This window comes from Lissotriton helveticus, chromosome 10, assembly GCF_964261635.1.
Source record: "Lissotriton helveticus chromosome 10, aLisHel1.1, whole genome shotgun sequence".
Taxonomy (NCBI): Eukaryota; Metazoa; Chordata; class Amphibia; order Caudata; family Salamandridae; genus Lissotriton; species Lissotriton helveticus.
This window is the reverse complement of record NC_136071.1, coordinates 350308929-350333564: the sequence shown is the minus strand read 5'-3', so window position 1 is coordinate 350333564 and position 24636 is coordinate 350308929. Positions and strand designations below refer to the sequence as shown.

Genomic DNA, 24636 nt, shown 5'->3' with positions numbered 1-24636 from the left:
AGCTTAGCATTTGATACCATCTCCAAAGGGGCCCCATCAACTATAGTATCAATCCAAGCCACCCGGCCCGATGATAGTCTTTGGATGGCGGAGGATGCGTGCAGGGACCCCGCCTTGGATGTGGGGGGTATTGTAGCCGGTGACAAGTGGATGTCTGCCTGTATCACAGTTAGAATAGGAGCTGAGCCTACTGGGCGCTCAGGTGTTTTTGCAAAGGCAAAATGCCCTAGGGATGATTTTTTATCCATGGCCAGCTCCTGAGATAGCCTTCTAGCTGCATCCAGTTCAATAGACACCCTGTGCTGCATCTTGGTAATCTCCATATCTATGGCAGTGTTGGTCCCGGTAATAAAATCGTCCAATGTCCCATTTTTCAACTTCCCCTTAGCTGCCCTACTTCTATACTCACGGGTGGACATGTTGCCGTATCTTCAGCGGGCTCGTAGGCTGATGGGCCTGGAGTACGAAGTTAGGGCCGAGGAATATGGCCCAGTCCAGTCCTTACCGTCCTCGAACGGCCTCAAACGGCCCGCTCTTTGCCCGGTCTTCGCCCCGGGCTCCGTCCCGCGCGCGTTCTGCGCTGCGGTGAAGAATGCGTCTGTGAAGTACGAAGAGGCTGAGGGCGTGGCCGCCGGTGGAAGAGGCACCAGCTGTGCAGAGTGGAGGATGCTGGTCCTCGCAGTCCCCCGGTAGGCTACACGCGCTGTATTCTAACCAAAGTCCTCAACCTAGGCTGTTAATCACTGGGAGCCAGTGTGGTATCCGCCGACTGCGGAGCTGCTCACACCAGCTAAAACAGCTTCAGGGAGCAGGTAGAAAACAGGCAAGCAAACAAAATCCTCGTGTCAGCAAAGTTAGTCTGTGAGCGGCACCCGCGGAGCGGGTGTCGCGAAAGGTAGAGGAAGCAGGAACAGCCTCAGGATGCAGGCAAGAATCAGGGACAATCCTCGTGGCAAGGGAGAATTCCTCAGTGAGCAGCACCCGAATAACGGGTGTTGCAAAAAGTAATTAATGCTGGAGGCTGGGGGCGTGGCCGCCGGGGGAAGAGGCACCAGGTGTGCAGAGTGGAGGATGCTGGTCCTCGCAGTCCCCCGGTAGGCTACACGCGCTGTATTCTAACCAAAGTCCTCAACCTAGGCTGTTAATCACTGGGAGCGAGTGTGGTATCCGCTGACTGCGGAGCCGCTCACACCAGCTAAAACAGCTTCAGGGAGCAGGTAGAAAACAGGCAAGCAAACACAATCCTCGTGTCAGCAAAGTTAGTCTGTGAGCGGCACCCGCGGAGCGGGTGTCGCTAAAGGTAAAGGAAGCAGGAACAGCCTCAGGATGCAGGCAAGAATCAGGGACAATCCTCGTGGCAAGGGAGAATTCCTCAGTGAGCAGCACCCGAATAACGGGTGTTGCAAAAAGTAATTAATGCTGGAGGCTGGGGGCGTGGCCGCCGGGGGAAGAGGCACCAGCTGTGCAGAGTGGAGGATGCTGGTCCTCGCAGTCCCCCGGTAGGCTACACGCGCTGTATTCTAACCAAAGTGCTCAACCTAGGCTGTTAATCACTGGGAGCGAGTGTGGTATCCGCCGACTGCGGAGCCGCTCACACCAGATAAAACAGCTTCAGGGAGCAGGTAGAAAACAGGCAAGCAAACACAATCCTCGTGTCAGCAAAGTTAGTCTGTGAGCGGCACCCGCGGAGCGGGTGTCGCAAAAGGTAGAGGAAGCAGGAACAGCCTCAGGATGCAGGCAAGAATCAGGGACAATCCTCGTGGCAAGGGAGAATTCCTCAGTGAGCAGCACCCGAATAACGGGTGTTGCAAAAAGTAATTCATGCTGGAGGCTGGGGGCGTGGCCGCCGGGGGAAGAGGCACCAGCTGTGCAGAGTGGAGGATGCTGGTCCTCGCAGTCCCCCGGTAGGCTACACGCGCTGTATTCTAACCAAAGTCCTCAACCTAGGCTGTTAATCACTGGGAGCGAGTGTGGTATCCGCCGACTGCGGAGCCGCTCACACCAGCTAAAACAGCTTCAGGGAGCAGGTAGAAAACAGGCAAGCAAACACAATCCTCGTGTCAGCAAAGTTAGTCTGTGAGCGGCACCCGCGGAGCGGGTGTCGCTAAAGGTAGAGGAAGCAGGAACAGCCTCAGGATGCAGGCAAGAATCAGGGACAATCCTCGTGGCAAGGGAGAATTCCTCAGTGAGCAGCACCCGAATAACGGGTGTTGCAAAAAGTAATTAATGCTGGGGGCGTGGCCGCCGGGGGAAGAGGCACCAGCTGTGCAGAGTGGAGGATGCTGGTCCTCGCAGTCCCCCGGTAGGCTACACGCGCTGTATTCTAACCAAAGTGCTCAACCTAGGCTGTTAATCACTGGGAGCGAGTGTGGTATCCGCCGACTGCGGAGCCGCTCACACCAGATAAAACAGCTTCAGGGAGCAGGTAGAAAACAGGCAAGCAAACACAATCCTCGTGTCAGCAAAGTTAGTCTGTGAGCGGCACCCGCGGAGCGGGTGTCGCAAAAGGTAGAGGAAGCAGGAACAGCCTCAGGATGCAGGCAAGAATCAGGGACAATCCTCGTGGCAAGGGAGAATTCCTCAGTGAGCAGCACCCGAATAACGGGTGTTGCAAAAAGTAATTAATGCTGGAGGCTGGGGGCGTGGCCGCCGGGGGAAGAGGCACCAGCTGTGCAGAGTGGAGGATGCTGGTCCTCGCAGTCCCCCGGTAGGCTACACGCGCTGTATTCTAACCAAAGTCCTCAACCTAGGCTGTTAATCACTGGGAGCGAGTGTGGTATCCTCCGACTGCGGAGCCGCTCACACCAGCTAAAACAGCTTCAGGGAGCAGGTAGAAAACAGGCAAGCAAACACAATCCTCGTGTCAGCAAAGTTAGTCTGTGAGCGGCACCCGCGGAGCGGGTGTCGCAAAAGGTAGAGGAAGCAAGAACAGCCTCAGGATGCAGGCAAGAATCAGGGACAATCCTCGTGGCAAGGGAGAATTCCTCAGTGAGCAGCAATCTTTGAAGCTCCTGGTCGCCCAGCTATAGTCAACTCTGCAAAACTCCAAGCCCTGGTTGTGCGGAATGCCCTGGGCCTGCCTATGGAGTACCTCCTGGTGCTCTTCATCACACTCAAAGTCATCGTCAGGTAAATCCCACCAAAAATCTAAAACATCTAAGGAGTTGAAGCGCTCTTTAACTTCACCGCACTGGTCCAATTCTTTGGACGAGTCCCAGGAGCAACACTACCGTTCTAGGCCCCACTCCCACGCATCAGTTGCAGAGACTGGGTCTGCTCCATCCCACCCAGAAATTTCCAGAGCTGGACCCACCTTTACCCAATTAAAAGAGTTTATGAGACCTTGCACCTCATATTGGGTGGGCCGACCCTTCTGGAGTGCATCTGGGCACTATGGGTTCAGCTGGTGGCCCCACTGGATTCCCACCAGGTCCAACCTCAGCACCAGTCGGACCCCATGGATCTGTTCCTGAGTCCGGATTGGCTCAAGTTGCGAGACCGTGACCTTCCTCGAAGCCCATTCCAATTACGTCCTTCCTGGCACCACAACGCCTCATGACAGCGATGACCCCATCATTATACCGACTCCAATACAGAGCCAGACTGGCCTCGCCCGATATTGACTGGGGGCCGGCTGGAACTCGACTGTCCAAGTCAGAGCCTGGTTCTTATTTCTTTGATAGGCCCTGTAGCGAGTACAATTGGGAGGAATCTGAGGATCCTTATAGCTACCCCAAGCCCCTGGAAGAGACTGAAGATATGAGGAATTAGTACATGTTAGTGGGTTGGACCACTCCCCAGACTTTGGCTTAGTCTCTCCTCCTAGTGTGGCTACGGAATGAGGGGCTTCACTTGCCCTGGTGGTGAGGAGGGCGGCTGATTTTCCTGGACCTTACGCTGCCCTTGGTGGCAGTCAAGAGAAACATCTTTACAGAGGTGTTTCAGATAGGAGTCTCCCCCACAGAACCTCTCCTCCACTTTAACAAAGTCCTCACAAATGACCTTCTCGTGACATGGGCCAAGTCCGCCACAGGGGCCCATGTTTACAGGAATATTGATCACCATCACTGCCCCACTCCTGGGGCCCTAGCTTTCTTCCCACACAACCCTCAAGAGCCTGGTCATCCAGGCCTCGTCATCCACACTTCCACATCCAAAGTCAACCCTGGTGCTTTCCCTACTACACTACGAATAAGGAATCCAAGAGGCTGTACAGCTTCGGCAAGAGAATGTTCTCTTCTGCCAGCCTTGCGCTGCTGTTGATGAACACCACGTGCCTTTTGGGCTTGTGTTCCCACACAGTTTGGGATTCGGCTGAGCAAGTGGTGCCTGTGGTCTCGGAGGAGGCCTGAGAATTCCTGACCCAGGCTATTGCCAATGGCAGGGACAAGCAAAGATCACCATACTCTGCGGACTGGGGACAACCGACTCTCTAGGCTGAGCAATTACGTCGTCAGTGGCTCTCCGACGCGACGACTGGCTTTTTGGGGGACATCAAGGCATCCCTTATGGACATGCCCTTTAGTGGCACCCGCCTCTTTGGCGTAAAGGCAGTTTCAGAGCTCGAGCATTTTAAGGACAGCAGGGCCTTTGCCTGGTACCTGGCCTCATGCCAGTCTCACTCTGCTTTTTGCCCCTTCCGTCGCAACGATATGGGGCCATATGTAGGTGGCCAAATACCGGTAGGTAACGGACGATTTCGGCCGTTACAGACCGGTATTTGTAGTTTCAGATGTAGGGGGCCAGAAAATTACCGATTCTGTAACATTACCGAATCGGTAAATTTACAGAATCTGTAAATTACCGAATCAGTAAATGTACAGAATCGGTATTATGGGATGTAGTTGGCACTGGAAACAGTGCCACAGGCCCTTAGGAATTCGTTATTTACCATGAAATACTATTGCATGGTAAATAACGAATTCCTGTGTACATGCACATCTGTGCATGTACACCTGTGCCATGTGACACACATATATGCCCTAAGGGCATATATGTGTGTTACATGGCACACAAGCCCGAATCAGGGGTGCAACAGGGTGTCAAAGTGACACCCTGTCCCCGTTGACAAATCGGTAATTTTACCGAATCGGTATTTACCGATTCGGTAATTGCCATTGATTCCTATGGGTCTCAAGGCCCATAGGAATCAATGGCAATTACCGAATCGGTAAATACCGATTCAGTAATTACCGAATCTTACCGACTCGGTAATTGTTACCGAATAATTACCTACATGGCATTTACCGATTTGTAAATACAGAATCGGTAAAATTCTGTATTTACGATTCGGTAAATGCCATTTACCTACATATGACCCATGGTTACCAATCCCATTCCTTCCCACCCAGCCACCAAGGCCAATAGGCTTCCCAGTCCTTTTGTGGTTGCAAAAGTGGCTCCCAGGAACCCAGTGAGACCCAGGGCCAGATGTCTGCACAGGCCTCCACTCACCTGGCAACCACAGCCTCCAAATCCCTATAGTTTGCCTTCTCACCATCACGGGCAACCAGTCAGTGGCAGGATCAAGTACCACCTGCCCCTCTGACAGTCCATAACTCAATGGGTGTCTCCCTTGCCAGACTACTCCCCAGCCTGGCTACAGGTTGAGAAGGCCATACTAAACAACAGACTCCCCCTAACCCTGCTCATTACTAACACCTACCTGGTCAGGTCCAAGCAGATTTAAAAAAAAACCAAGATAGCAATGCAAAAGTTGGACAGGAAAATGGATATCACTATCAGGGGATCAGAATCACTATGGGCAAACCGCAAAATCAAATATGGCGGAAGTGTCTCAACTTTGAAACATGGATAGAGAAGGATATTTATTTCCCACACCAACTAGACAAGGGGCCAGGCCCCATCACTTTCGCGGACTGAAAAACAGCTACCAACTAGCAGACATAGACCTATACAGATTTCTAAAAGTTAGGGCAGCCCTATCAAAGGTCAAACTAGACAGCATATTGCCCACAATCTTCCAAAACGTTGCAAACATCAACAAACTAGGCCACCAAGTATCACATATATATAAGCTTCTGCGCCCAAACAACACCAAAATCAAAGCTAAACTAACCAAATACTGGGACAAACACCTAAACACCCAGTTAAGTGAGCTAGAATAGGGAAAGATCTGGGCCTCTGCCACACAAAATAAGATCACCCCGGTCCTAGCACAAACTAAGCTGTGGCTCCTCCACAAGGCATATTGGACCCCTGACCGCCTACACACACTTGGCCTTAGAGAGGACAACCTCTGCTGGAACTGCAACACACAGAAGGGGGATTTAGCACACCTAATCTTCCACTGCCCAACACTCAAGGTTTTCTGGAGTAGGGTTTTTGACTTTACAGACGAGATTTTTAAGCACAAATCAAACAGAGACTTTACCTCCATTGTCATAGCTGGCATAAGAGCAGACCTGGCCTCGGAGAAGGTCAAGGAGCTACTTGACCTCTTGCTGACAGCGGCGGTCAAAACAGTCCTGAACAACTGGAAAGACTCAAGCAAAGCAACCTTCCAAAGCTGACTAAACTGGATTACGTACCTAAGAGGTGCGGACAGCCTGGCAATGCAGTACTCCCCATGGAAAGCATCTACCAGGGGACTGTGGGAGGCTCTGAACAGGAACCTTGCCCCCCATAAACCCCCCTGAAATGTCGGCACTCAAGCTCCTTCAACTCGCCTTCCCTGGCCTACGCCAACAACCGCCTTGAGCCCATTGTAATCTGTAGCAGCGAAGTGCCTGTTTTTTTCTGCTCTTGTTGTTGTGGGCTATGTTATTTTTTTCGTGTGTCATGCACAGATGGTGGTTCAGAACTCTCTTCACACAGCTTTCCTATCCCTCTCCTCTTAGATCCGCTCTCTCTCTTTTCCCACTGACTACACTATCCTGTCCTTCTTTTATTACTCCTCTAAGAGTAAACCAGCTTGTACAAGAAATGTAAGCAAATGGTGTATAACTCATAAAACAAAATACAAATAATAGTGGAGGGTCAAAAGAACGAATTTCAAAGAAAACGACTATGTGTGAGAACCAGTGGCAATAGTCCAATAAACAGGGTACATCATTCGTGGTTGTTGAAAAATACCCATCAGTAGCTCTTCCTTGGCGCCCTTTTCATCATGTGGGTTCCTTCTAACCATGAAGGATGGTATTTTAGTATGGTCAATACCGACAGCATAAGGACCAGTGATGGTGTGCCTGGGTCACAGGGAGCTACTGAAAAGCAGTGCGAAGGGGTGTGGTAAAGTGCAAAAAGTGCAGGATAGTGATGTATAAAATTAGATAACTATGAGGAAAAAATTATTTATTGCAGACCTCAGTGTTTCTAAGAGTTAAAAAGAGCGAAATTGGTAGTTTCACCTAATAGCTACCAACAGGTTGGTCGACATGTTTCAGCAGATTTTCGGATCACAGAGGTATCCACTGCATTCCTCAGGACCTGTATCGCTACTGCTAGTGTTGTGTTAGAAGAAATAAAAAGGAATAGTGTGGTCCTTCTATGAACAGATTGCCATTTACACGCTAGTCATTATGGCACTACATATCCCACAATACCCTAGTTGTGCATATCAACTTGCCGGCGAGGTCTGCTGGCATTCTTAAATCTAATGATCTATTTTGACCCTCTTGAATAAAGGCTTGCGGTTCTGACTATGTAACAATAACGCAAGCGAAATAGATCACACAAATAAAACGTTTGGAATCAGGTATTTTGTTTCCTGGACTACATGTCCCACAATCCTCTAGGGTCATGAGATGTAATGGGACACGCCCACCTAAGGAAGTAAAACTGTTGCTGGTAGCTACGCGCGTCACCTCCCCTTACAGCCAGAGGGACGCTGGAAGTACCGACGGACAGGTAAGAGACATGCTCTCTATGCCTGTCTGTCAGCGATCTTTGAAGTATGCTGCCACTGTATGCGCGCTTTCACCTCAGATCAGCACAGAGCAGGGAGCGCTGAGCGCGAGTGCTTCTATCAGGTTATGCTGCCTTCCGCTCGTAGTGTACGCTTACAAAGCGGTAATATTTTTGTCTTTCACTCAACCCACCGCGGCGGAATACACATTGTCATAACCGCTTGCGCTGAAGATCTGGGGCATTGATTAATCGCGTGCTAGCCTAAACGCGAACAAACATTGATAGAGACACACTATCAAACGCTGGGATTTTCTTTGTGGCCCATTCAGATTACTCATTGATTAATCGCGTGTTAGTCTAAACGCGCACAAACATTGATTGAGACACACTACTAAATGCTGGGATTTTCTCTGTGGCTCATTCAGATTACTCAGGGGGACATCTAATAATCATGTGTTACTGCAAGGCGGCGATCTGGGCTAACACAGATGCCGTTTACGCTCCCATTTATGATTGAATATAATTGTTCTTCTTTTAAGAACAACCGACAAAAGACACCCTTCCCTATAAACGGAGGTCTTGCCCGTGCCATACTATTAAATGCTGCCGAGGCCCCAGACAGGGCATATTGGCCTATTTGACCCGCAAAACACGCCAGAAAAAGTTGTGATTAAGTGTGAAGTCAGCGGTTGCTGACGTGTCTTTGTATGTCTTTCTTTTTACATTAGAGCGGTGCTTCAATTACCTGCGCTGTGAGCCAGGTGAGGTGAGGCAGTACTCTCCTGCACAATATGGTAAGTGAGAGTCCTACTACATATCATATCGAGGTATTGTGGTTATATGTAGGAATAAAAGTACTACACAGAGGATTGCATTATAGGTTCTCTTTACAGATATGATATACCATGAAAGTGTTTTGGATATCGTAGATATACTAATTGTATGTTTTTCCTTTGTTTTCGACTATGTTTGTTTTACACCGGACTTCTCAGCTTGGAGAATGATTCTTCACTAGTACCCAGGTGAAATATTTCCTTTTTATTTCTTCTAACACAACACTAGCAGTAGCGATACAGGTCCTGAGGAATGCAGTGGATACCTCTGTGATCCGAAAATCTGCTGAAACATGTCGACCAACCTGTTGGTAGCTATTAGGTGAAACTACCAATTTCGCTCTTTTTAACTCTTAGAAACACTGAGGTCTGCAATAAATAATTTTTTCCTCATAGTTATCTAATTTTATACATCACTATCCTGCACTTTTTGCACTTTACCACACCCCTTCGCACTGCTTTTCAGTAGCTCCCTGTGACCCAGGCACACCATCACTGGTCCTTATGCTGTCGGTATTGACCATACTAAAATACCATCCTTCATGGTTAGAAGGAACCCACATGATGAAAAGGGCGCCAAGGAAGAGCTACTGATGGGTATTTTTCAACAACCACGAATGATGTACCCTGTTTAGTGGACTATTGCCACTGGTTCTCACACATAGTCGTTTTCTTTGAAATTCGTTCTTTTGACCCTCCACTATTATTTGTATTTTGTTCAGTTACCCCCGGGGAGTATAGTGCTGAGTGGTCATTAAAAATAATCCCTGAGACCCCAAACTACCCTTGTTTAATTAATGTATAACTCATAAAACCTAATAATAAAAAAAAGAAGTAGGTCGTGGTTGCTATTCCCTCTACTTTCTGCTGCCCAAAAAGGATAGAAGCCTTCCTGCTGAACTTCTTCCTGAAGGAGGAGAAACTCAGGATTCTCACGTTAACTAAGGTCCTGTCTGGCCTGGACCCTGGAGACTCGATGATAGCATTGGACTTAAAGGACGGCTATTTTCACGTACCTGTCCTGCCTGCCCACAGGCGTTACCTGCGGTTCATGATGGCCTACATGTACTTTCAGTTCGCTGTGCTCACTTTTGGCCTTACCAGCGCCCCACAGGTGCTCACAGAGGTGATGGCGGTGGTTGCAGCCCATCTGTGGAGGTCTGGGATTCCAGTCTTCACCCTACCTTGACAAGTGGCTGTTGAAGGCAGGCTCCTCCCGGCAGTCATCTCCCACCTCCAGACTACAGCGGACCTCCTGCTTTTGCTGGGATATCAACGTGCTAGAGTTACACCTGACTCCCTCTCAGACACCCCCTCTCATCTGAGCTATTCTGTACACAGTGCAATTTCTAGCCTATCCTCTGGAGTGGCGAGTCCAGGATATTCAGGCTATGATTCTGATATTTCAGCCTCTATCTTGGATTTCTCTGAGGCTGCTTGGCCTCATGGCCTCCTGTATCCTACTGGTAACACATGTCCGCTGGCATATGCAGTATCTGCTGTGGGACATGAAACCCCAGTGAGTGCAGCATCAGGTGAATCTATCTGACCTGGTCCAGAAAATCAGAGGGAACTGCAAAATATCTGCAGTGGTGGTTGATGAACCACAATTGGGCCAGTGCCAGACCCCTCTCCCTTCCCCACATTGAGCAGACTAGGGTAACAGATGTATCAATCGTGGGTTGGGGCAGCCATCGGGAAGAGATGGAGATTAGAGGACCCTGGTCTTCTGCGGAGTTTCAGCTCCATATCAACCTGCTGGATTTGAGAGCGATTTGCCTGGCATTGAAAGCCTCCCTTCCTTCAAGGGAAGCGCTAGTTTAGGTGTTAAAGGACAACACCACCTCCATATGGTATTGCAACAAGCAGGGTTGGGTGGGGTCTTGGACCCTGTCAAGAGGCCCTGCATCTCTGGACATGGCTGGAATGTCAGGACAGCTTCCTCGTCATGCAACACCTGGTGGGATCTCTGAGCACCAGAGCGGACAAACTCAGCCATCGATGCCTCGTTAATCACGAATGGCGTCTGCACCCAGATGTGGTGCAATCTCTTGAGCAAAGGGGGTAAGAATGTTGAATAGATTTAATAGCGCCCTCTAAGAATGTACATTATCAGCACTTCTGTGCGCTGGAGTCTCCAAGGCGGCCATCACCATGAGATGTATTTCGTCTCGAGTGGACTTCAGGACTCCTGAATGTCTTCCTGCTACTACCGCTACTGCCCAGAGTACTCAAGAAAATTGGGAACGACCAGGCCCAAGTCATTCTTTTGGCTCCGGAGCTCCTCCTCCTGAGCTTTTGCATTGGTCCCCCGATCATGCTACCCTTTAGGGAGGATCTCCATTCACAGCAACTGAGAAGGGTCCCGAACCTGCATACACTCCCCCTTCATACATGGAGATTGAGCAACCGACAGCCTTTAAACTCCCTTAAGAAGCCTGTGATGTAATTCTGGCAGCCAGTCTTCCCTCAACCAAGGCAGAATACGCCTCTCATTGAGACAAGTTTATATCTTGGTGTAACAAAAATGTTGATCCTCTCTTAGCAGCTTTGTCTGAGGTGTTTTTATTTGTTCTATCGTCAATCCGGCAAGGCTTTGCTTAGAGCTCAGGTAAAGGTTATCTTTTTGCCTTTTTGGCTTTCTTGCAGTTGTTAGATCAGCCCTTCCTGTTCAAGTCAACTATTGTGATTCGTTTTCCAAAAGGACTCCAACACATGCTCCCTCCACAGCCCTTCATCATGCCCTAATGGAACCTGAACTTAGTCTTGACATTTTTGATGTGCTCATCCTTCAAGTCCATGCAGAACTGCCCTCTGCATCTCTTAACCATCAAAGCAGCCTTTCTAGTGGCCTTCACATCCCACTGGAGGGCTGGCAAACTGCAAGTACCCTCCATTCACCAATTTTGTTTTGGACAAGGTTGTTCTGAGAATACGTTTCTCATTCCTCCTGGAAGTGTTGACATTCTTCCACATCAGCCAGACAATCATATTGCCGACCTTCTTTTCTCTGCCTCATCCTTCCAAAGAGGACAAGAGACTCCATTGCCTAGACCCAAAAAGAGCATTGTTGTTCTACATAGATCGTACTGAAGAACACCAGGTAAACAATCAACTCTTCATTGGGCTCGCTGGAGCAAAGAAAAGGAAAGTTGTGCAGAAACAGATGATCTCCAGATGGATTGTACTCAGCATTAAGATCTGCTATTCACTGGCCAAAAAGCAACCACCTGAGGGCTTGCGGGCTTATTCCACCAGAGCCAAGGCTACGATCGACTGAGTTGGCTCGCAGAGTCCCTGTCCTGGACATCTGTCAGGGCATCTTTGCACATATTACCAACCACTACTGCTTGGACAGGCAAGTCAGTCATGAAGGGCATTTTGCCCATTCGGTCCCTGAGGACTTCCTAGTCTGAATTTGTTTGCAGACCTACATCCAGGAAGGTATTGCTTGGGGATCTATTTTAAGGTAAAGAATCTGGGGCTAGGGGACTCTACCAGATGAGCAAGTTACTTACCTTCCGTAACATCTTCTCTGGCTGCAGATTCTTTACCAACCCTCTCATCCGCTGTTTATGTGAACAGATTTTCCCAACTAGTATGGCAGCTGTAGGCCCTTAGGGGTCGATTCCGATTCGGGAAAAACCGCTCCGAATAGCCGTTCGGAGCGTTTTTCCCGTACGAATCGTACCCTGCAATGTCCCCCGTACGCACGACGAAGTGCGATTCGTACCAGGAGCCGTACTCCGTACGAGTCGTAAAAGACACCGTACGACTCTAATCTCCGTACGATTCTCCCTCGGAACCCGCTGTACGCGACATCTGTACGGTTCGCGGCTTGTTTTTACAACCCAGCAAGTACGATACGTGTCGGGTACGCACCGTACAACCCTTTTTCTACGGGAGCTGAAAACAGCCGTAAAAGCAGAGTTCGCGCCGAAACAGGTACGGAACGGCCCCCCGGGTACGGTGCGTACCCCCCATGATCGCAGGGGTACGCACCGTACCCCTGCGATCATGGGGTGTACGAGCCGTACCCCCATTGTACGATCGGTGTACGAGCCGTACCCTATGTACGATGGGTGTACGAGCCGTACCCCCATTGTACGATGGGGGTACGGCTCGTACACCCATCGTACATGGGGTACGGCTCGTACACCGATCGTACAATGGGGGTACGGCTCGTACACCGATCGTACAACGGGGGTACGGCTCGTACACCCCATGATCGCAGGGGTACAGTGCGTACCCCTGCGATCATGGGGGGTACGGACCGTACGGTGTGTATGTGTTTGTGTGCTTTTCCGTACGACTCGCCCTTACCTGACGTGGACCGTACGAATCGCGTCCTCATACCCCGGTCCGGATCGTACTCGTCGGGTCGTACGGCATGTGTACGAGTCGTACGGTATGTGTACGAGTCGTACGGTTCACGGTTTCAGCCTTGCAATACGTACGGATCGCGACGATTCGGATGGATTCACGGAATACGGATCGTACTTCGCGACTCGGACGGACGGGTACGATTCGTACGGAGAGGGCTCTGGATACAAATCGTACGGACGTTTTTTTTCCCGAATCGGAATCGACCCCTAAGTGTCTGAACACTGGTGCATTAGCATTCTGTCATGGATCCGTGTTTCTGACAAGGAAATATCATGAATAGAATCTGATGTCAGCACACTTGGTGGTGCCTATATAGGCAGTACACACGTCACATCCGGCGCATATGATGCAGACCATGTTGATGCAGAGCAGATCTATGCCACCTACCGGCACGTAGAAGTACTGCTTGAAAATTTCTGGATTCAGTCTGATGCCTAGTAAATATTCTATGGTAAGGAATCTGGGATTAGATACCGCCTTTACTACGTAAGGCGTTACTGAAGATAAGTAACTTGTTCTTCATGGGGAATTCTTTATTTGATGGTATCTTTAATAAATTTGCCTCATAGTACCAATATTTTCTATGCTGTGATCTATTCGACAATACACAAGCTAAATTCTCCTCCTCAAAAAGTCTATTTGGAGAGAGTTGGGACTGGCAAGGTATTATGAAGTCCAGAATATTCTTAGGCAATCCCCTGGTCAGTACTTTTTGCTTGATCTTATTATAGCTTTTAGATTGTAGTGCACGATAAGTATTTTAATTCACATTTGGATGATGTGTTGTCCACAATTCTATTTGCCCACCATCTTCCCAGGCAGACTAACATCCTGATTTAGAGTTAGGTGGTATTAGACAATGCTCCATTTTCTGAAGCATGTGTTAAAACAAAAGGTGAATCCATCGGGACAGTTTCTGTCACTGAAATAGTATGTGGAGGAAATTTCTATGTTGTACTCTACTTCAGATTTAGAATTTCCTCATGTAATCAGGCCATTTTTCTTTACCAGTGATGCTCTTGATGAGACCTTAAGGCTGATATTTAGGAATTTTTTGATGTGGAGCATCTGCCAAAAATTGGTGTTAACCTGTGGTGATCTACCAATCCTGTGGCTCCCATCCCCATTACAATATACCAATCCTGTCTGGTATTCGCAAAGTGAGACCCAACATTTCCCACTTGGTTCCAGTTTCTTCATTGATCAAGGGAGGGGTTTACCCGTAGAGTACTTAAAGAAATTCATAGATCAAGCCAGTCTCCCAGAGGGTAGGGGACATCACCTGACACCTGCCATATTGCTTAGAGGAGTTCTGGGTCGGCATGTGACTTTGGAGATGCCAGCCTGCTGAAAGAGGAGAAGGAGCACTTGAGCCCCGCAGCAAACCTGCTGCCAAGAAGGAGAAGCCCAGCCTCTGTGCCCAGGAGCATTGAGGCAGCCTCAGAAATTGGATTTGGCACTGAAGAATGTAATCGGTGGCGGTCGGAGTCTGGGGTGTGTCTCTAGTCCACCCCAACCTAACCTCGAGTCAAGTCAACTTCAAGAAGAGCAACAGCTGTTGGGATGAGATTCTCGAGTGTAATGCATCCATAAATGATCTGAAGTACTTGCAGCTAAGAGAGACAATCCCTTGAGGTACATCCAGGTGCAAACAGCTGTGAACTTAAACACTACCAGCTACGAATGACTGCTTTGATGCTCCCCAAAGATATTACCGCAAGTGCCAAAGTGACTTGAACTGACTCTGCTGATCCGTGCAGTCTTTTTTTAACGTGCCCACATGCTTACGGGGTTCATAGGTAGATCAAGGGCAGCACTGTGAACTGTTGACCAGTGCACAGATACTTTGAGAGAACCTGGAGATGGCAGCGCCGGTCTGCGTCTAACTCAAGAACCCCAGACACGCACTCACCGCATACAAGAAAAACCCAGGTAAAGCTGGGAACTTACATTGCTACCTCACACGTGCAACTAAAATGAATCAGGAAAAAGACTCCATGCTGGGACATTTGAGGTCTTACCAATGGGTCACACAACCAGGGATGCTTCTAGTACCCTTGGTTGTGAGCCTCCACTTGCGCTTATGTTAACCTGATTAGCTTCTATATTGAAATCCACGCAGTGTGTGTGTAAAACATTTTGCCTTCATTATTCCTGCTGTTGGTATTGTGTTTTGTATTGTTTTATACTACTTCTTAATCATAAATAGACCTCTGGGGGGGACAGTAATTATTGTGTCTGTTGCCTAATTGTTATGTTCTGAATCTCCATCCCACCACTTCCCTGAAAAGCTTTTTACTGCTTGCCTTGCTACCACTGAGTGTTAAGTGCTGAAGGGATGTACTTGGTGATCAGTTTTCAGGATCATATTAGTTCAGACCCCAGGACAACAGAGGTAAAAGGCCCTAAATCGCCACAGTTGAGGTCAGGAAAATGCTGCTTGCCACAGGACCTCCGAACAGCTTCTTTAATTCACTGAGAATGAAAATATACCATATAAGAAGGTTTTTAAAGGGCACATGACATATATGGACATCTTCTTCCAAGCGTGGCTAGTATCTGGACAGGACAGAATTGAGGCATGAGAATTACACAAGTGTTGCTGGTAGGTCAAGGGGAGCACATTTACGCACTAAGCCCAGAGTTTCATGGCCAGCCACCAATACAACTGACAAATCCCTTTCGGAGAGTCTTTAAAGCTGTCCCTCATATACCAGCAGAACAATTGTCCTCTAAACTCAGCCAAACGCACTGACTTCATCCCTCTACTGAACCAGCCACTAACCACGTTAAGCTTGACCCTCTAAAACCTACGCACCCCCATCTCAGCTTTGAACCATTTGGGATACCTCACTAGATACATCTCTTAACACAATGCATTACCTTCTTCAGTGGCATATGAATAGCCCATGCAGCCCCCTCGGTGCGGGGAGGCCCCTGAACTCTGCCGAGCTCCCTTTAGCACTGGCAGGTCCCTGGACTGAGAGCTCCGGAATGGGTCCAGACCGTGGGGGGCCCCAGGCCAGTACTTTGCAGGCGGCCCCTTCAAGTTTTGTTCCACCACTGACCTTCTCTGATCTAATACTCCCACAACATTCTGCAGCATCAATTGCCAATCCTTGCACCACTTAACTAAACTACCTCCAGATCTCCTTCCTTCACTCATCCTCCATGCTGTTGACTGGGAGCCGTGACCAGTAACCGGCTGCATTATTTTGTAATTCAGGCAAATGAACACATCCATATATCTCTTTATCAAACCCAGTGTTCACCTGACTATTTTTGGATTCGTATTATTCAAAACCTTCCTCTGGGACGTAGATTCCAAGGCTTTATTGTCCGTCGTAACAGTACAATTCCCAGAAGTAACAATCATTGGCAAAGTCAATAGGTTGTTCCTACGCAAGAGCTATTGACTTTTCCAGTGTCTTGTACCACATTGTACAGCAGTGTAGAGTGGAATAGAGTAGAATGGTGTGGCAGTCGTAGAGTAGTGTAATGTGAAGTGGAGTAGAGTAATGTAGTGTGGCGTAGAGGGAAGCGTCGTAGTGTGGAGTGCCATAGAGTAGAGTGGTAAGGAGTAGCGTCCAGGGGTTTACAGTGGGGTAGAGTGGCGTAGAGTGGAATGGCATAGAGTAGAGTGGAGGGGCGTAGAGTGGAGTGGACTAGTATAGAGTCGAGTGGTGTAGAGTGCAGTGGCTTGGAGTGGCGTGGCATTCAGCAGAGTTAATTAGAGTGGAGTGGGGTAGAGTGGCATGGAGCAGTGTAGAGTTCAGTGGAGTGGCATAATGTAGAGTGGTGTAGAGTGCAGTGGCTTGGAGTGGCGTGGCATTCAGTAGAGTGGATTAGAGTGGTGTGGAGTGGAGTGGGGTAGACTAGAGTGGCGTAGAGTGGCATGGAGCAGTGTAGAGTTCAGTGGAGTGGAAGGATGTTGAGTGGTGTGGAGTGGCATGGAGTGGAGTGGAGTGGAGAGGAGAGGAGTAGAGTGACGTAGAGTCGAGTAGAGTGACGTAGAATCGAGTAGAGTGGCATAGAGTAAAGTGGGGTAGAGTGAAGTGGCCTACAGTGAAGTGGCGCAGAGAAGTGTAGAGTAGACTGGCATTGTGTGGAGTGGAGTGGGGTACAGTGGGTAGAGTGGCACTGTGTGGAGTGGAATGGTGAAGCACAGAGTAAAGTAATGTAGATTGGGGGACAGTGGATGGGTGTGGCATAGAGTGGAGAAGCGTAGAATTGCATTCAGTCGAGTGGCATAGAGTAGAGTAAAGAAGAGTAGAGCAGAGTGGACTGGAGTACAGTGCAGTGGCGTAGAGAAGAGTGGTGCAGAGTAGCATAGAGTGCAGTAGCATAAAATAGAGTAGTGAAGAGTAGAGTACAGTGGCATATAGTGCACTGGTGTAGAATGCAGCAGCATAGAGTAGAGGAGAGTGGTGTAGAGTGCAGTTGTGTACAGTAGAGTGGTGTGGAGTGCAGTGACGTACAGTGCAGTTGCATAGACTGCATTGGCGTAGAGTGGTACAAAGAAGGGTGAGGTAGAGTGCAGTGGCATATACTGCAGTGGTGTAGAGTAGATCAATGCAGAGTAGAGTGATGTGGCGAAGACCACTGTGGCATGGAGTAAAGTAATGCAGAGTAGAGTGGCATAAAGTGCAGTAGCATAGAGTGGCGTGGCATAGAGTAGAGTGGTGCAGAGTATGGCGGTGATGAGTGCAGTGGCATAGAGTGCAGTATGGTAGAGTGCAAATGTAGAGTAGTGTAGAGTAGAGTGCCGCAGCGTAGAGTGCAGTGGTGTAGAGTGTAGCAGAGTAGAGTGGTGCTGATTAGAAAATAGTGGCATAGATTAGAGTGATGTACAGTGCAGTGGCGTTGAGTGGTGCAGAGTAGAGTGCAGTGGCATAGAGTGCAGCGATGTACAGTACAGTGATGCAGAGTAGAGTAGAGTGACGTACAGTGCAGTGGCACAGAGTACAGTGTCATAGACTGCAGTGGCATAGAGTAGAGTGGTGCTGAGTAGATTAGAATGATAGTGAAGTGGAGGTTACGCACTCCGCAGTTGTTGATGTGAATTGGGTTGTGGTGTGCACCAGAGATATCACTCCCCGACAAGGTGTGGTAATCAAGTAACAGGTTGCGACACTAGAAGTGAGTGTCGTCTCTCCGAGCACAACCAAATAGACGTGTGAGCGTCTTGAAGAATATAATCAAACTTCAAAAAGTCATGATTTCCATCATATTTTATTCCATGTTTCTTCACAGGAAATGATAAATATCATATAGCTGATTGTTAGTTAAACATCCTTAAACTTCCCAAGATTTTCAGAAAGACCATTGAAAATCACCCAATGCATTTCGGACTGTTTAAGTCCTTCGTCAGGGGTAGTCTGAAAATAATATAGAGAAAATATATGTAGGATCTTTTCAAGCATCATATTGCACTGACATATTACAGAAAATAAATCACATGCTGTAAAATCATTACTGTGAAATCATTACTAATTCAACCAAGATTGTATCAAAAACCATAAGTGCGATTATACAAAACGAAGATATCGAACACTATGAAACAGAGTATAAGTTGATAGTCCCTGGAAATCCTAGTCAGGAATAAACCATAAATATATCACGTTTACCCAAGTTATAAAAAGCGAATATCAGAAAGTGCAAGTGACTCAAGGTTGAAACGAAAATTAAAAACAAGATAGACTGTGTGCAGTAATCATAATTGCCAAGTGAGGAGCTGGCCTAACGGCTAGGGCGCTCGACCTCGGGCCTGGGGATCTGGGTTCGAGTCTCGGTAACGACACCAAAAACCTCCTGTGATTCTGGGCAAATCACTTAATCTCCCCGTGCCTGAAATGAATGCGTGTCCTCATGTAACGTAACTGGTGCTATGTAAAGCGCTCTGATACCCGATTCAGTTCGGGTCTAGTTCGCGCTATATAAAAACTCTGTAAAAAAAAAAAAAGTGGGATACCGTGTCAAGGTAAAATATACCAAAAATAGTACCAAGTTCAAAACCCAAGAAAGAGCGTGAGCCCAGATAAATCAAGACGGATATAACGTGTGAAAAAGTGCGATCGGTTAAATGAACATGCTAGCGGCGAGTGAATCAAACTTACTTGAAAGCTCAGAAACGAACAGCGTGTCAGCGCGGTTCGGCTATCTTTGCACCAAAGCGTGTGTTCGTGTAAAAGAAATAGTGAAGGGTGAAAAGTGTTTGAAGAGTAAACATAGAAAGAGGACACATATGGTGGTGGCCATCTTGTAACGGTGTATCCGAAAAATGAATGGAAAATAGTGAAATAGAATGGATTAATACTGCCCAGTAATGTACCAGCGAATGTAAAAAAGTGAAAAAGTGAATGAAATGCAAACAGTAAGTAAGAAGCAGATATAAAGAAATACAGATCATTAATGACTTCATAGGTAGCACAAGAATTCCATCCTATCATTTAAACCCAAAGGTTTAGACGATTGCAGAAATTTTATCCAGTAGTTTTCCCTTTGCAAGAGAAAGTTATTATTGTCTCTGTCATCGCGCTTAGGCACCACTTCAACAGCAGCAAATCTTAATTGACTGATGTTGTGTCTGAGTTCTTTAAAATGAACTGCTACAGAAGATTTAAGATTTTGAGTCCTGATATTGCTTTTGTGTTCATTGATACGTATCTTTAATTTGCGAGAGGTTTTTCCTGTGTAGATCAATCCACAAGGACATTTTATGATGTACACCAGATTTTCGGTATCACAAGTGGCATTGAGTTTCAGTTTGATGTCGGTACCTTTCATGGGATGTTTCAAGATTGACCCTCTGATAAGGTTGTTACAATTTTGACAATTAAAACAAGGTTGATTGCCTTTATAGGTGGAGGAGGTTACTTGTTTCGGTTTGGTGATGATTTCTTTAAGGTTATGACCTCTTTTGTAGGCAAATAATGGTGGACCTTACATTTGCTGGTACATTACTGGGCAGTATTAATCCATTCTATTTCACTATTTTCCATTCATTTTTCGGATACACCGTTATAAGATGGCCACCACCATATGGGTCCTCTTTCTATGTTTACTCTTCAAACACTTTTCACCCTTCACTATTTCTTTTACACGAACACACGCTTTGGTGCAAAGATAGCCGAACCGCACTGACACGCTGTTCGTTTCTGAGCTTTCAAGTAAGTTTGATTCACTCGCCGCTAGCATATTCATTTAACCGATCGCACTTTTTCACACGTTATATCCGTCTTGATTTATCTGGGCTCACGCTCTTTCTTGGGTTTTGAACTTGGTACTATTTTTGGTATATTTTACCTTGACACGGTATCCCACTTTTTTTTTTTACAGAGTTTTTATATAGCGCGAACTAGACCCAAACTGAATCGGGTATCAGAGCGCTTTACATAGCACCAGTTACGTTACATGAGGACACGCATTCATTTCAGGCACGGGGATATTAAGTGATTTGCCCAGAATCACAGGAGGTTTTTGGTGTCGTTACCGAGACTCGAACCCAGATCCCCAGGTCCGAGGTCGAGCGCCCTAGCCGTTAGGCCAGCTCCTCACTTGGCAATTATGATTACTGCACACAGTCTATCTTGTTTTTAATTTTCGTTTCAACCTTGAGTCACTTGCACTTTCTGATATTCGCTTTTTATAACTCGAGTAAACGTGATATATTTATGGTTTATTCCTGAATAGGATTTCCAGGGACTATCAACTTATCCTCTGTTTCATAGTGTTCGATATCTTCGTTTTGTATAATCTCACTTATGGTTTTTGATACAATCTTGGTTGAATTAGTAATGATTTCACAGTAATGATTTTACAGCATGTGATTTATTTTTTGTAATATGTCAGTGCAATATGACGCTTGAAAAGATCCTACATATATTTTCTCTATATTATTCTCAGACTACCCCTGACGAAGGACTTAAACAGTCCGAAATGCATTGGGTGATTTCTCAATGGTCTTTCTGAAAATCTTGGGAAGTTTAAGGATGTTTAACTAACAATCAGCTATATGATATTTATCATTTCCTGTGAAGAAACATGGAATAAAATATGATGGAAATCATGACTTTTTGAAGTTTGATTATATCTTCAAGACGCTCACACGTCTATTTGGTTGTGCTCGGAGAGACGACACTCACTTCTAGATTAGAATGATGGCATAGAGTTCAGTGGCATAGAGTAGAGTGGTGCAGAGTAGATTAGAGTGGCATAGAGTGCAGTAGTGTAGAATGCAGTGGTACAGAGTTGAGCAAAGTGGCATAGATTGCAGTGGCGTAGAGTGGTGCATAGTAGAGTAGAGTGGTGTAGAGTGCATTGGCATAGAGTGTAGTGATGTACAGTACAGTAGTGCAGAGTAGCGAAGTGACATACAGTGCAGTGGCACAGGGTAGAGTGGCCTAGAGTACAGTGGCATAGAGTGATGTTGTGTAGAGTGCTGTGACATAGAGTACAGTGGTACAGAGTGGAGTAGAGTGGTGTAGATTGCAGTGGTACAGAGCAGAGTAGAGTGGTGTAGAGTGCAGTGGCCTAGAGACAGTGGTGCAGAGTAGAATGCAGTGGCTTAGAGTGCAGTGGTGTAGAGTGCAATATCATAGAGTGGAGTGGTGTACGTTGCAATGGAATAGAGAGCAATGGTGCAGAATGCAGTAGCATAGAGTAGCATAGAGTGCAGCGACATAGAGTCCAGTGCCATTGAGTGTAGTGGCGTAGAATGTAGTGGTGCAAAGTAGAAAGGTGTAGAGTGCAGTGGCATAGAGTAGAGTGGTACAGAATAGAGTAGTGTAGAGTGTAGTGGCGTAGAGTAGAGTGGTGCAGAGTAGAGTGCAGTGCCATAGAGTGCAGTGGCATAGTGTACAGTGCTTCAGAGTAGAGTGCAGTGCCATAGAGTAGGGTGGTGCAGAATAGAGTAAAGAGGTTGTAGAGTGCAGTGGCATAGAGTACAGTGTCGTAGAGTACAGGGTGAGGGTGTCAGGAGGGAAAAGAAGCAACATGGAATGGGGGCGGGAATAGAAGCTACATGGACTGGGCTGTGGGATACTGAAAACACAAGCACTCATATAGAGTCCTTGAACACAAAAAAGTAGCTCTAAAAATGGGAGCAGTAGATGGACAAAAGTACTTGGTCCATGCTCCAGGGTAAGCCCAAACACAAGAAAAGGACATGACCCACACATGCCGTGACAAACAGGGACAAAGGAAATGAGAGAGGGGCCCTGAAGATAACAAATGGTTAGCAATGGGCAGACTGTAAACATAAACAAAAGTCTTGTGGAGACAGCGCATGCCCTGTCTAGGAAAAACCTAAAAAACTAAATGCACAGCCTAACAACATACCGATGTCTCCCTCTCAGTCACTAAATTAGTTACCTCGGCCCCTTGAAGCAAAAAGAACTATATTTTCTCACCAATCCTCAACCTCTTACCCCAGATGCCCCCCTGAATAAATGCCATCCCCTAAAACAGCTCTACTGCATGAGCTTCGAAATACATTAGTTGCTGATGATAAACAAAAACTAATGGCAAATTCTCTACACGCTATACATACATTAACTGCAATTGATAAGGTAAAATAACAGGAGTTTCATTATGTGCCCAGACAGCAGTCCAGAAAGGCTTGTGAAGGGTTGTGCTCAGACAGGAGCCCAGTTATAACCTGCACATTGGCATGTCTCCTTTACAGAACAGACTCCAATGTAATTTTACTGTCGACACCCGCAGTATTTCTTTCATGAGAAGAGCAAAGGACCAAAGATTGAACAGATGGGTGGTGACGATGAGGGTGCGACCATTCATGATATGGCGTAATGGCTTGGCATGTTGCCTTTGAGTTCCTTGACCTACTTAGAAAGAAGCTTTTCAAAAGGAACCAAGGCCCCAGAATGTCTCATTGCCTTGCAGGATCTGTTTAATGGGATGTATGACATTGTGGTAAATAAATAATTAAATACCGGTTCTATTTTTCGGAATAATCAATAAACGGGTAGCTCAATAAATAAGAGTCAAGATTCGAGGTAGCTGGAGTTTTGCAGGTTTTAATAAAGCATAAAGGACAGGAACAGGACAACCTGCACGGGAATAGAATGGCAGCTGCCGGGGGCAGGATCTGGGAATAATGGGATAACTTTTAATAACAGTGCACAATATTTATAGTTAAACAAATACATTACATGCAATACAGTAGGCGTAGCAGTAGGCGGGGTTCGTAGCAGTCGCGAAAGATAAGAGTAAAAGTGGGTGTAACAAGAGGCGTGTACAGGGCGTATACATAGACATGTGATGTAAACGTAACAGAATATGTCATAAACGGGGCGGAAACATGGAGGGGGCTACCTGAGGAGCTGGGACCTTTAACCTAGTGGTGCGCGCAAACTGGCAATGACGTGTTACTAGGAGGAACTGGGGGCTATGACTTCTGAGCTAGAAGAGGAGACTAAAGTCTGGAGTGTCAGAGCGACATGTACCTAAGCATATCTAGTATCTAATGTTTAGAGAACATGTTGATAGGATCCAAAAGTTATCAGGGTAAAGGCTAACAGACTCTAAGACTGGCGCATGCATTATTCTACATGTAGTGCGGGTCGAGGAATATTCGATGACCATTAATACAGTATTTCTCTTACATGGAGACATAAAGGCTAGACCATGACGGAAACTATTGATGCGATTCAGTAGCTTAGGAATGCAGAGAAGGAGGGCTGGACTGATAACTAGAATCATAACATACTCTTGGCAGACTGGGAGGCAGAGCCAGGCCGAGCCGGGCACTGCGTGGCATGAAGTAAGTGAAGGGTCAGGGATGCAGGTGGGGGCTGTATCGCTCCTCGGAGAGAGTTCAGGAGACAGGAGCTGAATCTGGTGTCCGGGCCCTTTTGAGGCCTAGAAACGGGGACTTCTCACTGAATTAACGTGCACACTGTAAAACGTGGCAACATAGGTTTACATAGGCCTGATACCCGTAGCTTTCACGAAGACTGGAAACTGACATACTAGAGTTGGACACAACTGGAATTGCGTCTTTAATCGATCATAGGGGATACATATGCATATCGATCATGCACACATAACATAGGATGGGGAACACGTAGGCACATATAACATGGCAAAATTTACTTTTCCACAACATTACAACACATGCTTTTACCACGCATGCCTTTACAACGCAGTTTTTACAACGCATGCCTTTACAACACATAGCGCTTAGGGGTGCTGGATAGTGAATAGTTTAATTTACAATTCCAACTCCAGTCCCCGTGGATAGTAGGGAAGGTGTTGGATAGTATATTAAATCTATTCCCTATCCTAGAGCGCCCCCAGCGCAATGCGTTGTAATGGTTTGCGTTGTAAAAGTTGCGATGTAAAAGCACTGCATGGTAAAAGTTGCGTTGTAAAGGATGTTTCCCGTTTAATGTACAATAGGGGGTATGTTCTCCCAAATACAATATCATTTCAAGGAAGGACAGCTTCAGTCTGGGGCAGAGGTTGGGTGTGTGCAGATCATCAACTTACATTTACAAAGGTCATGAGGGGCTCGGTTGATACGTGT

At 47.1% G+C, this 24636-nt stretch overlaps 1 protein-coding gene across 1 annotated transcript in view; it reads left to right on the top strand.

Moving 5' to 3' along the window:
* The window catches only part of LOC144783810 (unconventional myosin-Ig-like), a 1420229-nt gene that overhangs the window by 134781 nt on the left and 1260812 nt on the right, over positions 1 to 24636 (top strand). The gene's annotated exons all lie outside the window — the stretch shown is intronic.